A 22,851-nucleotide genomic window follows, 5' to 3' on the forward strand; every position below is an offset into this window, starting at 1 on the left:
ATGAAATTGGGGTAACTCATATTTGTACATTTATGCTTGCTGAGGCAAAATGGATCTTTGTGCGAAAGACTGATGCTTATCTCTGATCTCTAATACACAAAACCAGTAATTCCATTTTTTTCCAGTCAGAGAAAGGATGCTTTGTGTTGTTTACACCTTCATTCTAAAAGTGATAAGGACTAAAAATCTGTCCCTTGACCTTTTCTAATTCTCTGCCTCCCTTCCTCTTTCTGCAGATATGTTTCTCGTAACGAAAAAAAAACCCTCCTACTTAGTGTCCTTCCGAGTAAAAGCCAACACTTCTACGGCACGTCTATGGCTTGGGGTGAAATGCAGGGACAGCATAGTTTGATAAAATAAGACTTAAAAGTCGATCCAAGCATTGTCTTGAATCCACAAAGCTATTATAAAGCAAACTATTTTGTGAGCGTCACAGAAGTCTACATAGCTTTTTAACTTCAAAGTGACAAACCCGAACTCTCTCACTCAGCCTGTTTTGGGAAATAGAAACCACAATTATCTTTAAGCAGTGAATGCTTTTTCAGCACTGAGTCAACACAGTTAACACGAATCTGTCTGCAATTCTTAAGAAATATGTAACTAGCAAAGACACTGTAAGCTTTATTACAAACCTTTGTACAACAGTGTATTCATGCAATCAGCCAGTCGTGCTGCAGCAGTGCAGTATATAAGCTGGTTTCATACATGCAACCCTGAACTCTTCTAGGACTCACCCAACAGAGTAGTATGTGAGAATGCAAATATCTGAGTCAGCCTGGTCAGATAAAAGCCAGTCTTAAACCTGCCAGCTTCCTAGTACAAAGTCCGTGTGAGGCTGGATTGCTGTCACATGGTGGGAACAGACCACGTAATAGTCTGGTACACTTTTCACAGGTAAATCCATGCTACGTTTTGCTTCCTGCATATTATAATCAGGAAGCTCCCGTTCCTAAACTATAGACAGCATTTTCAGAAGCATGAATACTTCTTAACCTGAGAACCTCAATTCTACCAGTATTGGGGTTCACAGGGGAAACATCTGCTTTCACCGGCTATGCCGCCAGGTCTGCTATTTGAAAATAGACATCCATGGTATATCACAGAAACATCAGAATCTTAGCCAAAAGCCCACAGGACATTTCCACGACCACTAAACACAGCTAAAACAACAAACAATTAAAGAGCAGGTACACAGATTAAGCGAAAAGTTGTGAACACAAAGTACAGATTCCCACTTAATGGCGTGCACAAGGCAAAAAATAGTTTCTGCTGAAAACACAGATCTCACAGATTCTCAAACTGCAAGTTTCATCATAAGGAAAATGTGGACAGAATATCTAAATCCCATTTGTAAATCTGTGACTTTATAGCAGTAGCTTCACCCACTTGACATCAGGGGTTCCAAGTTTGGGGTGAGCAATTTGTGGCTAAAAACTTGAAGAAATTACTTATGCAGTCATGTTGCCATGGAGCTGAATGTCACTGTGTGGAATCCACAAAACAAAGGCATCCACCCTAACCATTGTTACTGCATGCTGAGGTGTGGGTAGGTTCACAAATATTCAGGGGTCAATCATTTTTTTTCAAAAGAAACGGACAGCTTTAAGTAGGTGTTACTTCACATATGAGTAAGCAACCCATTCGCTGGATACCATCTCCAGCACTGTGTTAATATATTTTCTGCCCTGCCTGGATTAGATCGCAGAGAGACAGCGGGGTGGTACACTATATGTGCCTTTGACTCATTTATGACGACAGTATAACCAGATGCTTTCGATAAAGGTGTCAGTTTCAAGTTTTAGTTTAATGATTGACAAATAATCTGTGAGTCAGGGCTATTTGTGTAACAAAAGTATACAAAAATAGCATTTAAAAAGTTCTATGAGCTTCTTAACCCATGTGTTACAATAAAGCTTCTGGGGTATTATTAAAGACAGCAACAGTTTTCATATTCATGGTAAAAGTAAGGAACAACAGTACAACAGTCAGTGTGGCTTATCTCAGATTTTGATGCTTTTATTGGGTTCTGGCATTGGGTTTGAGCTTTGCATAAAAGGGTCGATGTGTTATTTCCTCATAGCTGCTAAAAATAAAGCAAGATAGAAAGAACCAAACTTTATAATTGCCGAGTGCAACTTTGACGTGAAGGTTATCCTGCCATCTGTCAGTTAGGTGAGACAAACAAAACAAACCGCAAGTGAGAATGTTGACACAAATTTACAGAGAATATTGCAGGTGTAGCTAACAGACTCTTCATACTGATTCTGCTCTTTCTGACTGTTTACTGATTTACATCTTACTGGATATAACATGAGCAAGAAGTGTGGCAGCGCGCTGATAAATTCTCATGGCTTCCAGTCATACTGCAACTATCAGGAGCCTCTTCTGAGAAGTCACTGCCTTTTTCTGACTGCATCTGACTGTCAGTCTCAGCCTCCACACCTTTCTGCTGCTATGTGCAAGTTTGCTGTCTGTGGATGTCACTCTTTTTTGAGGTAGAAAAGAACAGAGAGAGAGAGAGAGAGGCAGAGGCAGACAGAAAGAGGAGAGGTAGGGCCTCAGCTGCCACCGCAAACTGAAACCTTGTGGCTCTGGGATTGAGAGGAGTTCCGCAGAGTTGGGGTTTCACACGTTTTTCTGTGATCTAAGATAAGACATGCTCAGCTGTATCCTCCCTTCACTTAAAAAAAGATATACACACTCACACATATGGACATAAAAAGAAACGTACACACACACGCAAACACACACACACTCACACACACACACACACACAGAAGCATAACGGAAAATATTCCAGGATGTCGTGCTGTAAGAAAGCAAGTATCATATAGTCTGCAGTCATAATGAAAGTTCATACTATGTGTGTTCTTATCTTCGCAAGTGTTGCAAGCATTCACTTCCATACGTACGACTTTAAGATCTTGTAGACATTTTGAATTTCATGATTAGAGCTTGATGAAGAGATTGTGAATTGGAAACGGGTTTAAATATCTATCCTGTTCTGACATTGACTCAATCCACCGACCTGTAGCCCTAAACCTAACCTATGCCACATACATGCCACATCTAGTTTGAGTTATCCAGAAAGTGAAATGTAAAAACTCAGTTTTCTTTCTTTTTTTCTCTGTGCGATTAGTGTAAATCATATTAAGATGCCTGGACAAAACAACAGGATGAAAGCTGAACTGGAATAAATTTCAAAGCTAATTGTTCCCCCAATCTTCTCTTTCTACTCTCTCAGTTTAGTTTTCATGCATTTTGCTGTCTCGTTTAAGTGCATGCTTTTATCATTTCTACATAAGGAAAACAAACAACCTCTTTGCTCTGCTGAAAGCACCATCTGCACACGAGAGTAATGGAACAAACACACTGAAGATGCATTTTTCGTCAGGTCAGGGCACAAACATCAGAGCTCGTCACTATGTCTCCTCCGCAGTAAGACCCAGAGCTGTTCACATGGTCAGCAGGGACCTTGTTGTCTTTTGTCTATTTTTGTTTGTTCCCTGCACAGTTGAAAGAGAAGAATGGCTTTCTGTTTGGAACATTACCTGATGGATATTTATGCAGCTGTGAGGCTGTGAAGAGGACCTTTGATATCTTGTTCAGCATTTGCGCGTGCACATACATACATACACACGCACACACTAAAACACAATGGATTCATCTGCATAGCAAACCATACTGACATATGTACATTTTAATGTCAGGACAACTTCAAAATTTACATGGAGACTTGTGCTATTTCCCGTAAGTTACGTCCCACAGTGCTACCGTGTAAACAAATTTACGTCCCCACAATATGAGTAATATCCACCCACACACACACACATACATGCACAATGATTACTCTGTGAAACTCCGAAGAAGCCGTAACTGCCTTGCACATGCAGACTTTACTCTAAAAAGCATTCAGCTGTTTTTCCTCATCGCTGTGGAGTCAGCCTAAGAGTTAGACCTCGTGACCCCGGGGGACTCCTGGCACAGAGGTCATGGTTGAAACAAACCCTGGAAACTGTGTAAACAGGATGTGTACACCCAGCCAGGCATATGGTACAACTTGTGCTCAATCCTACGGGAACAGTCTAAGACCCCCCAGCATGGGACTGGCACTTGTTTGATTGGAACTGGGACCTTTGTCGCCATCAAAATATGTCTTGAGAAAATGTCATTTTGTTTATTTTTTGTCCACAAGTCTTCTTCTCCAAAAATTTCATGTTCTTAAAACTGTTTTGAAAAGCTATACATAACATTAGCCACTAGACACACTGCAGTAAAACTTACACATAAATGTGAAATTATTAAAATGTTAAAATAACAAACATTTTTCATAATAATGCATGATTTTTAAAATTTATCCAAAAATATGCAAACAACGGATTTACCAGTAACTTCAATAGAAAAAAAAATAAACTACTGCAAATTGTTGATCTATCTATTGTGGATCAAGCTGCTTAACTACAAAACCAGCTCCCTTAGCTCAGGGAGGACACTCTCTTATCAAATGTCTATGCAATTTATTCAAAGACTATCAGAGGACTTAGTGTAAGTGAATGAATTAGGTATTAAATGCAGAGTGGAGTTCCTGTCACCAACCACAGATAATGAGATGGAAGAAATAGATCTGTTGATCACTTATCAGTGATATCCCTTGCATTTTTTTCCATTCTCAATCCTGTTAAATTGTTTCTCTGCCAAGGGAAAACCCAAATCAAGCACTAAATATATTTAAATCAAAGCTCAAGACCAAGCAGGAGACATCTGCATTGGTCTGTAATTATTTAAATCAAGCACATTTTCTTTTCTTTCCCAGAGTTGAGCTGGGCAATCCCACATAAGCTCTGTTCACCTTGGACATTGCTATTACTCACAGATTTAGGGGGGGGGGGGGGGGGGGGGGTTCTGGCAGGTGTCATATGTCAAATGCTCCTTTTTGTTGGTGTCCTCCACCTCTCTTTCTTCTAAGATGACGATCACATACATTTCAGCAGTTGCTCTAGTGACCTTTAGCAGCTGTGGGGGTGAAATTGGCTCAACTTCTAGTTTTTTCTAGTTCTGCTTCTAGTTCTCACTTGTATCTGCATTGCAAATGACTGTAGCTTATACAGTAAAATACAACATATGTACCATAATGCATGCACATGTTCCTTCCTTAGCAAGTCTGTTCATGTGATGGTAAAAAACATTGCACAGCATATCCTAAAACATCTTAACAGGTATGACATTGGCTGTGTAATTGGCATGCAAAGCATTAATATGTACAAACTAGGTCTCCTCTGTGGCTCAGCATGCTTCTCCAGACCCTCACATGTTGTAGATGCCCGGGCTGGCTGCCTAATTAGACCTGTGTCTGAGTTAATTGTAAAAGGTATACTGTTGTTGCTCTGTGGCCATCCTTCCTGTACAAACATGGGGATTTCTCATGCTAAGCACTCAACGAAAAAGGGCAGGTCAGTGGTTTGGATGCCCTCCAACAGGTATTCACTGCAGCAGAGCAGGCTGGGCATTTTTGCATCTTTCTCTTTGCAATGCACCCTCGATTCCTCTTGCCCCATTTATTGAACCACCATCCCATCCATCCACCCTTGGCCCCCATTAGTGAATGTGGCCCTATGAGTTATGGGATGGCTTTACAGTGCGCTGAAACAGCTGAGGTCATGGATACAGCCAGAGTGCGTGCAGCCTCGTGCGTTGAATGTAAATGAGTTGGCCTTTCTCCAGCCAAAAGCTAAGCAGATCTTGTTTACCCTTTCCTTTGAGACAACAGCCAAGGCAGGGATCCTGCTAATCACTCTAAAGTATATGGGACAGCAGTGAACATGTAGAAAAGGACTCTTCCGAGGGATTCAAGCTTCTTCTTAAACCCAAATACTTTTTGACAGCCATCTCTCTAACCCCAATCATGTTTTGATACCTTGCAGAGCATGTAGTGAGGAAACACCGGTTGTATGCGTGGGTTCAAGACAGTTTCCACTGAGAAAAGGTGAACTGCAAACCTCCCCCAAAGAGCAACAAACTCAACTTCAGGAGCGACAATGAAACAGGGGAGGAGAAAAGCTGACATTATGGTTGTTTATTGGGTGCTAGTGGCAGAAAAATAGATTGCCCTGATGCAGTGTAGTGCTGGTTACAAAAAGCTCTGGATAATTAACATTAAGATCAAATAACAGACTCTAACCCAACCTAAACTGCTTTATGCTTTAGTTTTAGTTTCACAGTCCCTTGAAATACCATGTCAAGTAGGATACACATTTACATTCCATTTAGCTCTAAGTGGAGATAATTGTGCACAAATGGGTGCAGTTTTGAATGCCTGATAAGGAGCATGCAAAAGGCTATTAGTGTGTGTATGTGTGTGCACACCATTGAGCATGCATATGTGTTCTGAAGGTGTATTTGTGTGGATGCAGTTTATGGTGTTTATTTAGCTTTGGGGGAAGCCCTGTGCCCATTGTTCATAAAACCCCATATATGGTAATGTAAACACTGTGCTTCGTAACGCCTCTGGAGCATACACACAAAAATGAATGAACACAGGAAGACTCACTCTGGCAGGAAGTGGCAGCTGCTGCCATGGTAACAAACTGAAACCCGAATCAGAGAGGGAGATTCGCCTCTTTCACTGTCTTGACGTCATTTCTAGTACACTACGACTATAACGCTGCAGCTGCAAAGCAGACACAGTGCAAAAGAAAAATACAGAGAACTTTCGAATGCTCACAGAAAAAAAAAAGAACACAAGCACCCCCACCCCCAGCACCCTCAAAAAGGCAAAAAAAAAAAAAAAAAAGTAAAAAAACCCCAAAAACGTTTGGCCTATGCCCTTTTAAGAAAGTCATTGCACTGGAAAATCCCCATATGTTCACCCCCTATCAAGGACAATGATTATAAAGCAGCACTGACATCACTGGCTGTAACAATGGCACATTATCAAAAGTGCGACCATATGGTTCACGTGCAAGTGGCAAAGTTATAGTTACAACTCCTTTGTAAACTCCAGCATCTCTCACTTTTACAGATTAGTGGTGTGTGAAGCAAACTGATTCTTTTTTCTTATTGTTTACAAAAGTAGTAGCTCAGTAAGCATTTGCTTCTCAGTTCATGCTGATGGTGCCAGCATGTCTTTATCACAATGAGAAGAGAGACTGTGAAAACAGTCAGATAAATATAAAAATAAAGAGAATAAAAACTAACAAGGGAAAAAGCAGTTTAACGATGATGCAAAGTAGGAAAATGTGGGTGTGCATGTACACTTTATGGACAAAGTTAAAAAAAAATGCCAGAAGCACACATGCTGCCAGTTTTCAGGTCATGACACAAATGCAGTATGTCATAGTCCTCAATGCCCTCCAGGCTTAAACATTTATCCTATTTTTTCAACCATCTCTGCTGGTGAGCAATTTTTAAATTATTTATAGCAGTAACTATCTTGTTACTCACTCTGCTGACCCATTTGGCTTCAGCAGTCATTGTTGTTCCTAAAATGAACCTCAGAAATAAAAACACTATAAAACCGGGAAAACTTCAAGGCAACAACAAAGGCCACCCACTGTCAAAGCAGGTGATTTGTTGCCAATCAAAGAATCCCGAGCCCTCATGGCCTCGTTCATTTTCCTCTCTTTGTCCCCCTCGCCACCTAATTAAAGACTCTGCATCCATACAGATTTCTAGAGCTCCATTCGTCTGTACAACTGAGCTGTGACCTTATCCTTTGTAATTAGCTGTTGCTTTTTAATGCTGCTGGCGTTTATTAGGTTGGAGGTTTAAAGAAAAGGTGGGGGTCTGATTTCACTTGGCCCTCAATGCTAAATCCACAGATGACTTTTAAGAAGGAAAAGGGGAGGGGACACAAGTGTGTGTCTGTGGGGGTGTTTATAGAAAATAAAGAGGCTTGAGAGAAGATATGTGTGAGTGCAAATACGGGTGGCTTGTATAATGGGAAGCTGAGCTCCAGTTACATATGCATTCACTCCTCCTGACAAACATCTGCCTATAATCATCCAAACCATTCACCCTCCTTCCTATAGTTCTCCAAAAGGTGACAGACAGGTGTTGGAGCCTTGTGCAGTATTATTATTCCATGTTTGTCAAAGGTTATGATTTATGATGGTAACTCTCTGAAAAGAGCCATACGTTGAAACATCTGTCTCTGTGGCAGTGTGTATAGGATCCAGGGATTCAACACTTGAGCTGCCAAATTGTCGTTTTATTTGACTGGCTTTACACAATCTGTCGGGTCAGCAGTAGTCAAAAGATACTTTTGGCTGAAACCTATTTTCAAATGTTAAAATAAAAAAAGGAAAGTCAAATTTAGAGTGAATACTAAGGACATATACACACATATTTTCAGTCAAGCAGTTTCTTGAAAGAAAATATTAAATGAAAGAAAAATTATAATGAATTTTATTTTCCTCAGCTTCTGCGTACATCTTAGAAACGTCATCCTGGAGATGATAAACTGAACAGCAACTTAGAATAAAAACAGAAGATATGAAATTTGCAGATTTACATTTCTGTGTAGGCAAGCATTAAAAGTGTGAAAGCCAGCTGAAAAACAGTGGAATTAGTGTGTCAGCCGATCATGATCATGTACATGTCCTTTGCCAATATATATTACTGCACAGATTATGTTTTTTCTCCTGTCCAAAAGGTTTGTTGTTTAGCAGTGCACAGGCCTGATAAGAAGATTGATAAAAAGGCGATTGTCATGGATGGCTGGGCAATTTTTAATCTTTTAATATCATAAATGCAAATATTGCAAAAGAAATGCACGATTTTTTTCTTGATTTGATTGTGCTTGCAGATTAAACCCAGCTGGTTTACGCATTTAGAAAGGTATGAACATTAAATGTGATGAAATTCTGTATTTCTTGTGTGAACATTTCACAGATTCTCTCTTTGGTTTGCTTTTTAATGCTTACCACTAAACAGATCCTACGCTTTATTTTGATTTTATGTTTTTGACTGTCAGATTTATACATTCGTGTAAAATAGAGACATTCTTATTTCTGTATGAGTGACACATCAGCAGCCTTCTAGCAGATACCACTGAGTGTGATCCAATTGTCCATGGTGGGATCAGTGGATCATCCGGGACCCTCCTGCTATGCTGCCCGCCCTCCCCCGCCTCCAGAACAGTGTGGGGCCTCGGGTACAACAGGGGGGCCATGATCAATAGGGATTTTGTGTGTTTGATTGTCTGTGTGCGTATGTGTGTCTGGTTCGGTTTCTGTTTCCTAGTATGTGTGTGTGTACCTGTTTCCATCTGTGTGTTAAGTGATGCAGGGAGGGGGTGAGGGTTTGGAGGGTGAGCGGTGTCTTTTAGTTCAGTGCTGTGGTTGTGACTGATAGGGTGGCGGGCCCCAGCATGTGGAGGCCCAGGGGACCGGCTCTGTATTGGCAGACTCTGTAGAGAGGCTTTCTGTTCCCCCATCGATCCCAACATGTCAATTAGACAGACTCAAATAAATGTGCCCTCAACCTTAGCAAGCCCGCCGTATGCAGAGCCTCCCATGTAAACGACACTCACACATCAACCCTCGTGTCACCGGAGCCGGGGCAATACCAAAAAGGCTTTCTGGGTTAAAACTGAACTCGAGCTTTTCCGCTGCACAGATTGTTTTTCACTTTGACCCCAGCCTTTGCTAACGAGCAGTCAGACAGTGTTTGATGCTGTGCAGGTAAATTACCTTTTATGGTTCTCACTTCCCCTTTGGTTTCTGTGAAAAACAAGTGACATTTACAAAACTGAAAGCAGGCTAGGTTGTTTTTGTTTTTAGAATTTAAAAAAAGGTAATTTGTAGAATAACAGAGTGAAACTGAAGTTGTTTGCTCCAGTGAGAAATAAAAAAAGTTGTTTTTACTGAAAATTCTCAGAGGTAAATTTAACCATTAAAATTCCAAATATTGAAATTGAGAAAAGCCTGTTACTATAACAGTTTTTCATACTTCGTTGTGGGACGTCGTACTTGGCACATGTTGACTAAACAGAGACGGTTCAGACTGATTCAAATTCACGTCACCATCAACTTACCATGATGCAACCAAACTATGGTTGAAGGCTGATGACTCTTATCGCATCATAATGTTGCCCAGCAACCACCTAAAATGAGCATTTTTGCTCAAATTGAGCTATAACACCTCAAAAAGCCATTTTATTTTCAATTTTTCAACAACAACATCTAATTTACACACCCAAAATTTAAATTATGGTTGAATTAGCCATGATATATCATGATGCCATTATGTTGCCTGGCACATTACCATTACGTTGCCTGGTAACCATCTAGCAATTGGATAAAATTTATTATTTTTAGCCTTTGAAAGCATAAGCAACACCTTATGAAAGCATCCTATTTTTTGACATCTCATTTGTACCCACGAAAGTTAAATATGCATACCTAGCAACCACTTGTCAATATACTAAAAACACTATTTTTTTAGCATTTAAACACTAATCTTTTTTTATTTTATTTTATTTTTCACAACATAATTAAGTATGGGTTTCTGAATAGGCTGTTTAGCTTCAGTTAAACTAAATAGCAGCTGACTGTAGGCTTCTGTTTAATGGACAGACATAAGTGTGGTATCAGGGTATTTATCTAACACTTTTACCCAAACCCTGACTGACTATTTGAAATACAAGATTAATGCCTATTTCTAACTAAGCACACATGAAAAGACTCAACACAACACACAGACACAAACAGACGTTTGAACAGCCGGATGAGACTATAAAACTCCAAACAAGCCCACCATTATACAGACAGATTGAGGTTGGAGCCTCTTGGAGATAATGACAGGGAGAAGTGAGTGACCCCCATGACTGGAGGTGATAAACCGATACTACCTCTGTCTCTGCCCCTCACTACATCACCCTTCATGCCCCATATTCACTGCTCTCCATCACCCCTCTAAACCCAACTCTTTATGCCTCTTTCCCTTGAGCAGACACCCCTGTGAGCTGCCGCCCCACCCTTATTCCACCCACTCCTCTCCACCTCCCTGCACTGATCAGTAGGATTTACTGTGCACTCATCCACAGTTCTCAGCCGGTCACACATGCCCTCTGGGTCGATCTCGGTCGAATTCAATTTGTAAGATATTATGTATTGATCCCTGTGCTCTGTCCTGTCCCCCTTCCAACCCTCTGTGAATCCCTGGCAGGCGCTCATTGACCCACATGCATGATTCCTCAGATCATCATCATGTAAGAACGGCAATCTGAGCCAGTATTACTATATGTTTGGAGTATGTTTGGAAGCGATTAATAATGGCGATTATTTTTTAAACATCTGCTGCCCAAGATGTACTTGATAACACAGAAGAGTGTAAGAAGCTTGACATGAAAGACATATTCCCTAAAAATCTTTTGTGACAGGTTCGTCAGTGCTTAAGTGATCTTATTTCTTTGGTAAATTAGTACAGTGTTTGGCCTTTGTTAACAGTACATTTTGAGAAACGACTTAAATGGAAAAACAGATGTGTTTTCCTCTATCCTGCAGATTTATTCAGCACATTCTTTATTGAGAATGGATAACAGACCTCCTTCTACTAACCATCTTGTGCTTCCATTTAGCTTAGCCAAGAGGCTTTAAACCTTTGAGATCAATAATTGCTCCCCTGTTTCTCTATAAAACCCACAGGTAAATAATTCAGATGAGATTGTGAAATCCTTTACAATATAAATTCTACTGGGAAAAAAATATTTTAATTTCAATGTGTGATTTACAGCTATATATATTCACTATCACGGGCCCATCTACACATTTGCAGGTTAAATCAATGACTATTTTGACTGGATACATTGAGATATGTAAAACATTTATAACTAACCTCTTACATCATTACCAAATATGAGGGAGGCTCAGTATCACCTCCCTGCAAATTGCAGTGTTACAATGTTGTTAAAATAAAAAGCCAATTATGTATAACCCAGAAAAAACCTTAGCCCCAGACTCTACCTAACACATTATGGTGCACCATGAGCAACTGACACATAAACAGATGAGCAGAGGGCTTGCATGGCTGCGACAGATAAGAGAAATAAGGTCACATGCTAACAGGGGAGAGAAAGCTCTCCACGAAGGTGGACAATGGCTATGACATTTCACAAACCTGGCTAATTCCCCGGAAAATTTAGAAAGGGCATGTTGCGTATAATTGCATCATGAGGTGATCATGTTCAAAGCATATCGCTGTAGCTCTCCTTTTTTTCCTTGTGCCCACTAATGGTCACAACAAACTCTTATTTAAATTACCACGCTTTATGATGTGCATTTCAAAATAAATCTCAAGCAAATACACTGAAGTAACATAGTGGAACAAAGCAAAAAATCTTAAAACAACAAATGAGATTTAAATTCTTATCTCAGCCTGACGGTGTACAACAATCCTTCGTCTCAAACTGAGGGTATGAGGGACGGTGCATGCACATGTGTACTTAAGATGTTAGTGATGCATCCATGTGCAAGTGTGTAAATGTGTGTGTGTGTGTGTGTTTAGGGGAGAAACTGACAAAAAAAAAAAAGAAAAACAGGAGGTAGACACAAGATTCCCTGTGGGGTGAGTAAAGGACGGCACTGTGGAGTTTCCACGTCAGTGTTTGGGATTCCCTCTGTTTACCCCTCAACTTCCTGTCCCAGTAAGGAAGCATGAAACACTCTCTGACTCCCCTGGCAGGAAACATGAGCCTGCTCTGCTTTGTGACTCACCCTGACCTCCAGCCAAACCTTCATCACATGACAGTTTTAGCTGTACTGTGGGGAAAATTTAAATGAGCCGAGAATACAAATGTTCAAGTTGACAGTATACTTATATCTCTCTTACTGTGTACAACATATATTTTTTGCCAAGGCCTTTAACAATATAAACACCTAAAAGAGTACAATAGTGTGCAAAAGTCTTGAGCCATCCCTTATTTCTACATATTTTGCTTTGAAGGAGTTTTTAATTTTGGGGGGAAAAATGGCCCTGAGCAAAATTTTGTCAGGCTTTTCAAACTTTTCAGAGGATTTTTTGTTTGTTTGTTAAGCCAGTTAACACTGACCTATGAATCAGGCAATCAAGCATAAAAAGGGTATCTAATTTGAGATTATTGTGACTACACATAACAGACAACTTAGCAAAGAACCAATTTTAAATGGTGTCTTTGGTACTTGGAGTCTGCAACAAAACGCAAGTCTATGAAAAACACCAACAATAACAGTTTGACAAGCATAAAATTATATTTTTGCACCAATAAGGTGATTTCCATAAAGGTACAAAAACAGACAACCGTATTTCTTCATACATCTACTTTAACTTTGCCAGCATTTAATTAAAAATGAAAATTAAAAACTGAGTCTGTGACACTCTTGTAAAGCTTTTGCTCAATACAATATGTGTTGTTAACCTCGATGACACCATGCAGCTGCAACTTTTCTTTTATGCCATTAGTTTTGTGCCCCTTGTTCTACAGAGATAATTTAAAAGTTTGTTCGCCCTCACCTCTGAGCTTATTAGCATGGAGAAATATTTTGTTCCAGCTGTAAGGATATTGACAAATTTCAACTTTACAATTAAAACTCATGAACTAGTTTTTTGGCATCACTCTGAGACAGGATGTTTCTAATTTTAGGGATGTTGCGCAAATGCAAGAAAGCAGCTCTACATATTTGTTTAATATGCACATTGAAGGACATATCCTGGTTCTATCCATATCCAACTGCGAAAATATAGCTAGAACCTGTGTATTTTAAATGTCTCTAGCACACTAAAATAAACATATTTTATTATTTGTCTAATCTTGAGTGCCTGAATGTGGACTTCTTATTTTAGCAATAACCTTTTCAGTTAGTTTATTCTACCATTATTAATTTCCACTGGTGTTTAAGGAACAAGCAATCCTTCTCTTATTTAATTTTTTTCTCCAAGTACATGTGCCTTTTAAAAATATATATTTTTAGGAAAATACTTTTTCTTTCATTTTTTTATATTACTGTCATAGCTGTAGGTTAAATATGGAGCTACAGCCAGCAGCTGGTTAGGTTAGCGTTGCACAAAGCCCAAAGGACAAACAAACAAGGCCATATGCCTATCAGCATCTCTAAAGCTCACCAAGTAATGCTGTAGACATTAACTGTTTCTTACACACAAAGATTTTAGGATTTATAATGCATCTTAATATTGCTTTCTATGTACTTTTGGAGATGTGTTATCTGGTTCTTCCATTTCTAGTCTCAGTGAAGACTATTTACCAAAGAATCCATCTGGTGTCCATCTTTTCACTAAGCTAGCAAATTTTCTGAAACTACAAGTAATATGTGTTCTCATTACTGCTTCAGCTAAAGTCCTTTTTATGTGCCCAGTTTTATTATTTTTTTAGTAAACAAACAAAAACAAACAAACACAAGAGACATTGTGTGAGGAATGAGCTGTCATGGCTCTAACATTTGGATTTAACTGGAATTTTTTTTTTAAAATATCAGTAAACCTGGAAGCCTGACATTAATCTTCTTTTAGCAAGTAAAACATTTCCACAAACACTAAATTTCAGAAAATTGTGGGGAAAGTTCACTGGAGCCACAATGAATAAAATACACAGAGCAAGAGCAGTTACTTACTTCTAAAGGTTAGTGCTACAGGCAACTCACACGTATGCGGCTCATTAAGGACCTAATAAAAAACTTGGTCTCCGTCCAATAACAGCATATGTAGATTCTCAAGCCGCTGGCAAACATTAAAACATAATTTCTTAATAATTTCTTATTTGTTTAAAAAATACATTATTAGTCCTAGGGAGGAGCAATTTCTTATGCTTCGTGTAATGATGCTTTTCTTTAAATTTAGTCCAAATTGTGCAAATTTAAAGCTGATTTACCCATCTTTTGAAAATTTTTTAATTCAGGTAAATTTATACAATATAACACTCGTGTCAAGGTGCTTAATACTGTAAGATAAAAACCTTACAGTGTTAAGGAGATAACCCTAACAATCAAACGACCTGCTACAAGTAAGCACTGGTAGGCTCACTTAATCCTTCCCTAACTATAAGCTTTATAGTAAAAGGCAAGCTTTGAGTCTAATCTTAAAAGAGTGCGTCTGTGTCTGTCTTCCGAATCCAAACTGGAAGCTGGTTCCAGAAAGAGTGACCTAGAAGCTGAAGTCTCTAAAGCCGATTCTATTTTTAGAAAAAATTATTTTTAAAATTTAATTTTAATTGCTGTGCAATTCAACCACAGAGATGACCCGACTTTCAGGGGCCATAAGATCACTTGTAATTTTCACTAGTCCTGTTTTTGTTATATGAATTCTGAAACCTGATTGAAGCTCATCAAATAAACTATTTCTATACAGATGATCAGTTAGCTGTTTTACAACTGCTCTTTCAAGATTATTTTTATATAAGAGGAAGGCTGAAAAATGGGCTATACTCAGCTTAGACATCTGGGTCAAGTGATGGCATTTAAAGTATAATTGTTTAATTTCTGCCATCTTAAAGGCCTGTGTTATGTATCAATTTAATAGAGACAAATTACTAGTATTTAAAATTGTAGTATTTATTAATGGTAACGTTTTTTGAACAGTCTTGTGGGAATGGGCTCTAATAGACACGGTGATAATTTAGAGGAAGAAATTATTCAAGTTTGAAATTAGAAAAACTGATATTTATTTAAGAGTCTTAATAAATATCAGTAGTTATTAAAATTGTACTTAATATCTGACTGAATATTTTTTCCCTAAAGGTTAAAATTTTGTTTGTGAATAAGCCATAACATCACTATTACCGTAGTTAAAGTTGCAGTAATACTTGGCTCAACAGAAATGACTCTTTGTCAACTTGGTTACAGTGCTGAAAAGAAACCTGGACTTGTTCCTGTTTTCCTCTATCAGTGAGGAGGCCTGTTTTTATAAACTAATTTCCCAGGCCAAACAAAGACCTTTTAAATGAGTGCAATGTCATTTTCTCTTTTTAATAATCTGCTTTAAGGTGCATATTTGTGAGTTAGATCAGGGAGTAAAAACAGTGTGATTTGATTTCTTTTACAGAGGTGCCACAGTATCCAGTCATGCAGAGTGAGAATGTCATACTATTAACAAGATAGTTTTTGGGAGTAATTTTATTTAGTTGCTCTGCATTGTGTTTGTGCATGACATTGAAGATGAATGTTAAAAATCACGCACTGTAATGATATAATCTGAACTGAGCACTAAATCACATTACAGGTCTAAGAAATCAGAAACTTTTAGTAAGGGCTGGCCTACTTTTACTTGTACTTAATAACAAATAAACCTGTTTTTTGTGTTTTCTAATTGGGGTGTGCAATACTAAGAGTTAGTTTTAATTCATATGAAAGCCTATATCTTGGTCTTTGCTTGATTGATTAGTCAGAGTGAAAGATTGCAGCCATTCCTCCTCCTCGGCCTGTGCTTCAGTATGATTCACGGGTGTTTATTAATGTAAACGTATATATCCTTTGGAAACCAGGTTTCTCTAAGGCATTATAAAAAATATTTAGCTCAATTATTACATTTTATACTAGCAAGGAATCAGATGAGAGTAATCTAATGCTTAACAGTCCACATTTAAATGTTTTGCTCTTTGGTGCAGTTATATTTGCCATCCTTTGACTTTTTTATAATTATAACATTTTAATTGTATTTTGTTTGTATTTGCATTTTGGTTATTATTAAGTAGTCTGGGCGCAGAGGAAGTCTCTGGGTTTTTAGGGTTAAGATGGTCATTCTGTTGGAATAAATAAAGTCTCTAGTAAGTAAGCAGCAATTAGACTGGAAGGGCCAACCTGAGTAGAGCTCAGTCAGCAGTACTCGTGGTCATTGGGTGGTACACGTGAGCAGCAAGAGAAAGGTGAAAGCTGCAAATGGTGTAAGCGAAAATATGTATTTGCCAACAACGTGCAAGAACCACTTCAGTCTAGTGTCTACTTGTGCATACCTCAAACTTTTCTCCCTGTTCCCCTTCCTTAATAATGGTCAGCATTCCACTGATACCATTTCTGATGACACTTCAGCAAACAATGCATGGATCAATTGAGGATGGACCACATTCATCTCTCAGAGCTTGTGTCAAGTCTTTGCTGGAGCTTTTCCTGTTCTTCTCAGTTACTGTTTTTTTATAGTAGATTTTTTTAGGCCTTTCACTTCTTTTGTTCTTCACATGTCTGCTTTCAAGAGTAACATGTCCTTAAAAATCTCAAAATCTAAGGACACACTGCACACCATGCAGAACGATGACAGGTTTTTGGATAATGAGTCTTTGGGAATCACCTTGTTGGTACAAAAATACAACTTTATGTCTCTCAAACTGTTGTCTTTGAGATTTCTGGAGACTAAATAAATTATTCACTAAGTAAATTCAGTGATTCATAAGTCAGTGTTGAGTTGCTTAATAAAACAAAAACGTTCCTCTGAAAATCATCAGTTAGAAAGAATGAATGGAAAATGAGTAAAAAAGCAGCAATGTCCAAAGAAGAACTATGAAAGACCTCCAGAAAACCTGGAGAACTCTAAACTTTTTTTTAGAAAGTCTGTCTTCTTGGTAGCAAAACATAAATAAAATAGGGGTGGCTTAAGACTTTTGACGTGTACTGTAAGTCAATAAGAATATTCATCTGCAGCACATGGGTTTACCAAATTAAATGGTAATCCATCAGAAAGCTCCACACTTGAACAAACTGTTAGACTGACATTGATGTCATCCCTACTGCTAGTGTGGCTAAAAAGGAAGATTTTACACGTTAATTCTTCTTTTCTTTTTTTGGAATCCATCGAAAACAAAACAGCGAAAACCTTGCACTATGCCACAATGTATAAGCACTGACTGAGTGATGACTGGCTGTTGTTTTTCGAACTGTGTTGACTGTCTTGGAAGTGTGCTTCCTTCCTTCCTCCCCTCCAGATTTCAACTCTGTCTGAGTTTGGTGTCGTAGGCCCAACAGTCAGAGACGAGGCCGGCAGTGAGCCTGGACTACATCAAACGTGCACCAGACACTGCAGCCGGAAGACAGGCAGGAACCATGAAGCTCTACTCAACTCTGTCACTGTCTATCATCAAAAAACTGACCTAGAACAAGCAGTGCTGCAGAAATAGGGGTGTCCGGCAGGTGGGAAAGGATGTAATCCAACATACAGACATACAGTTTTTCTGTCAGCATTTTCTTTTGCTGAGTATTGTCTGAGGAGAGATTAAACTGGAGAGAAATTGAGAATATCAGAGTTCATGATAAGTGGCAAAGGTATCCTCGTTTATCTGCAGTATTTTCTCTTTGTACAAAGCAATCGCAAACTCCAGTACATGCCAATTTTCTGAAGGAAAAGGTTATTTTCAGAGGATGAAGATAGACTTTCCACTTGACCTGTGTATAATCAAAGAGCATAACAATGAAACCAGGTTCTGTCTGCGGCTCCCCCCTGCAGCTTTTTGACATTTAGCAGAGCTGTCTTTTGACTTAATGACTTGTGAATGAAGAGAGAGACAAGGGAGTGTTGTGTGATTATTGTTGCATTCATTCAATTCGTACAGCTATCTGTCATTTTGTAGTTGATTTCTATGTTTACAACAACCTGTAGAACCAATTAAAATGGTTTGTCCAAAAACAAGACATGAATTTGAAAAAAGGGAGAAAAGCACATCAAAGGTGTACGTAAATTAGAATACCTTCTTTCAAATTGGCAGCTCTTTCTGAAATATTGATTAATGACTTGGCACTTGTTCAGCAACAACAATGTGTCAGACGTGAACGAGACCAGGCAGGACTTAAACCAAACCAAGATAAACAAAGTCGATACACAGCAAGAGAAAACTAGCACAGACTGGACCGGATCAGACCTGTCAGATGTCTGTCAGTCTGCACAGATCTTCTCAGTCAGTCTGGGAGGAATTGATCGCTCGGATTGATCTACGGCTCAGTCCATCTGCCTGATCCAGACCTTAATGCCATAGAGCACACAAGAGGAAGAGATGGGGAGGGTGGAAAAGCATAGCAAAGCAGAGATAAACAGATATCAGTGCAGATAGGTTGGTACATCAGGAACTGTAGGATGGGACGGAGTCTAGTCAGTCTAGTCTGGACAGCTGGTGTTGATAGCCAATCTGCCCAATCCTGGCGCATTTTGTAAAACATGAAACCCAGCAACCTGATAGCATGAATTAATAAATGAACAATTTCTCTTACAACAGGGCCCCCTGCTCCATCTGGGCTTTCTTTACACAGCCACAATAGACACTTTAGAGGGGCCCATAGGGGTGTTCATTCCCTCAAGTACTAACTACACAGACCACTGGATGACTGAGAACCACTTGATCGCATAATGACACGAAGAGTTGATATCGCCGCTCATGCAGCCATCAGAGTTATACATAGTGTGGAGTCTGTGAATAGCTGCTGCTTCTCTGTTTCTTTTTTGGTTATTTAGAGCGGGCCTAATAAGCAGTGTGGGTGGTGAATGAGGAACCATTAGCTCAATAGCTGAATGAAACCAGTACAGCCTCCTCTTACTTCTTTGCTTTTCACCCGCAGCAATAGGAACACCTGCACCGAGAGACAGGCGTAGTAGGAGCACAGGGACAGGGGGTAAAGAGTGCCAGGGTTAAGAGGTGGAAATGGATAACAGGATGAGGCAAAGAAAAGAAAGAAAGACATTCTTGCCAAGAGAAAGATGGGAAGATCAATATCACTCTTATGTTTGTCCTTCAAATATAAGGCCAAGGCAGCTGGTTAGCTTACCTTAGCATAGAAAATGTAAATGGGCGATTGCTGGCCCGATACTGGTTACCTGGCAGCAATAACTAGTCTAACATGTAAGGTCTTCAAACGGTTTCAATAAACAACATATAGCAACCTAGGTGGAAACGGCAACCCTTTAAGTGCTAATAATATGTTTTGCAGGGAAAGCAAGCAAGCTTCCCCGTATTTCCTCCTTTGTTCGGTGAAGCTCAGCTCACAGCTACTGAACTCAGTTAGATGTATAAAAAATAGCTGCAATAGTCTTTTATCTAACTATTTGCACACAAAAAACAAGTGTAATTCAAAATGTTGAACTATTTGTTTAAATTCTTATCATTAGTTTGTTTGCACTTCCTAGAAACAGAGATTTTCCTACATGTCTGTTTTGCAATTGACAGCTGCAATTGATGAAACTGGTGACGAAAGGTGAAAAGAATGAAACCAAAGCATTGTGGGTGTTGAGTGAGCCTGTCAGGCTACTGATGTATGGCAGGGCAGATGTAGCGCGGGGGAGCTGGAGGGCAGAGGGTGGGGGTAGTTATGGGATTGGTTGAGGTAAGCTGGCAGAATAGAAGAGAAAGAACAGCGAGAGACCGAAGAGGAGCAGGCATGCAAGCTATGTGATGACTATCAGAAAAACACAGGGGCTGTCTGTTCTTTCAGCCTGCCTCGGCTGGGAGGCACAGGGCTGGGTCCCTAAGCAGGTGTGCGGGGTGGGGAAACACAGGAGGAGGGGGGCAGAAAGACAAGCGAGGGAAATGGAAAGTCAAGTAGGAACAGAAAAGAGGAGAAAAGTACAAACAGTGGTGAGTATTGATAAAAAGGCTGAAAGACAGACCAACGCCACTGAGATGAAAAAAGAGGTCAAAGCAGGTGGAGGAGAACGGCACGCAAGGCTTGCTGGAAGCTATCCTGGTCATTAGTATCTCTCGAATGGCTCAATAAAATGCTCAGACACTGGAAGACAGTATGCCTTCCAGCATTTGTCTGTATGTTTAGATGTCAATATAGTAAAAGTAATGTATCAGAGGAATCAGATGGATCAATACAGAGGAGAGGTGAGTATAACTGAACCACTGTGACCCTTAGCTGACCTTTCATCATCAAGACACAAGTCTATCTCACCTATCCCACAGATGTACACATACATGCACACAGACAACTGAACTCTCACCTTATTAGTTTATTACTTCACCGATTCCAAATAGCTTTTTCTTTCTTTTGTCTTTCTTTCAAAATTGATGCATTGCAAATATGTGTAGAAGGAGAAAATGCATGCTCGTACACACAACTGTAATTGATGTGCTACTTTTTCTGGTTTCCTAAACCCAACCAGTAGTGTCAGGCTAGATTCATCCATCTCAGACTGTATGATATCCAATGTTTATATCCGTATCCAGTCACATTTGTCCAGTAAAACGTTTTATTTATTATTATTTTTTCGGACAGGATGGTTATTTCCTTAGTGCTGACACAGAGAAATGCTGTTTCTCAAACTTCCTACTTACACAATTGCACTTGCTATTTTGAGCCCATTAACAACTTCATGCTGCCAATTAAAACATTTAATATATAATATATATATCTGATATAGAGGTAAAAAAAAACTGAGTGTGGATTGCTCTACACTACATTAAGGACACACTCTTGGCTAAATAGCAGAGCAACTGCTTCTCTTTACATTTGCATTGCAACATTACCAACTAGTTTCACTGTAACACCATTTCTTTATATGGTCATCAAATATGTATAAAGATTATTATTATCAGTGCAACATTTCAGAATGTAAGGTACTTTGAAAGTTGTTTTAAAATGTTGTTACTGCAGGTCCCAGTCTTGCATTTTTCTAAATTAGTAAATGTTAAGCAGACAGAAAAGAGCAATATGGGAATTTACTACTGCCCTGAGCAAACCAAGCAATTGTTAGCCAGTAGGAGGAGATAACTTCACAAGCACTGATGTGTATGTAGATACTAGGAATAATTTTTCATATTTTAGATTCTTTATTTGGGTATCATATTTGCCAAAACAGTTTATTTATTTGGCTAATGTAACTCACCCTTTTGTGTTTCCCCTTAGGGCCAAGTAGGTCAATGTACAAGAAACAGGAAATGGAAGAATCTAACAGTGATGTGTTAGGAGGGGGACATGGCATGAAGCTTCAAAGCTTCAAAGCTTTTTGTTTGTTCCTGAAAATATGATAGAAACCATCTATGCTTGTACTTATATGGTTTGTCATTTAGCTTTTTAACGTGTTAATCCCACATAAACATTCATGTAAAGTAGTAATTTTACATGTTCATGTGTGGCAAATTATCCTCTTTGTTGTAGAAGAATTAATATTATATGTGCAGAAGGCATCAGCAAACAGTCACAGTCAAATGTTTGATTCAAGAGAGCACTTAGCTGGAAAAATGCATACATAAATAAATAGCTTACCAATTATACAACATGAAGATGTAGTAGCAAAATAAGACACACTGAAAGGCAGTTACTTTATGCATTTTGACAGTATTTCTTTTTAGTCTTAAACAGTCAATAATCCCCATTAGGGAGGTGAAGGACGTTAGCATGAACCAATCATGTATGGTTTGTTCTTTAGGGTCCCTGCTGTTCTAGCATTAGTGGCAAACATAATATTTTGGTTAGGCTAGCATAAAACCTTATGACATTATTCTATTCTATTCGATAATCCACATTTAACAAAGTGGGTTCTTGTGAAGCAGGAAGGGCATGTGGGATGTCTGCTACACCTGTCTCATACAGGCTGAAGAAATATATTTGTACAAATTGCTATGGTTCACATACAGCACCATGTTTCAATAGCACTTGTGAACAAGTTAACTCTTTAGGTCAGTAGTACCACTGATAAAATGGCTACCCAGCATTTGTCTAAACAAAGCTGATAAATATAACTGGCAGCAGGAAGCCTTGTTTTTCCTCTTAAGCATGTTTTCCCATAATGATCTGATGTCATACCCAGCTATCTACTTTTAGTATGTTTAGTCACATTTTTGGCTTTATGTTTTGTGGTTGTAATGAAAACATACTAAACCTTATATTCATACTGAACCTTGAATTTTGGTGCGCCATTTCACGTCTTCCAAAAATATAACTCTTTTCT

This window comes from Maylandia zebra, linkage group LG23 (genome assembly GCF_041146795.1).
Source record: "Maylandia zebra isolate NMK-2024a linkage group LG23, Mzebra_GT3a, whole genome shotgun sequence".
In the NCBI taxonomy this organism is placed as follows: domain Eukaryota; kingdom Metazoa; phylum Chordata; class Actinopteri; order Cichliformes; family Cichlidae; genus Maylandia; species Maylandia zebra.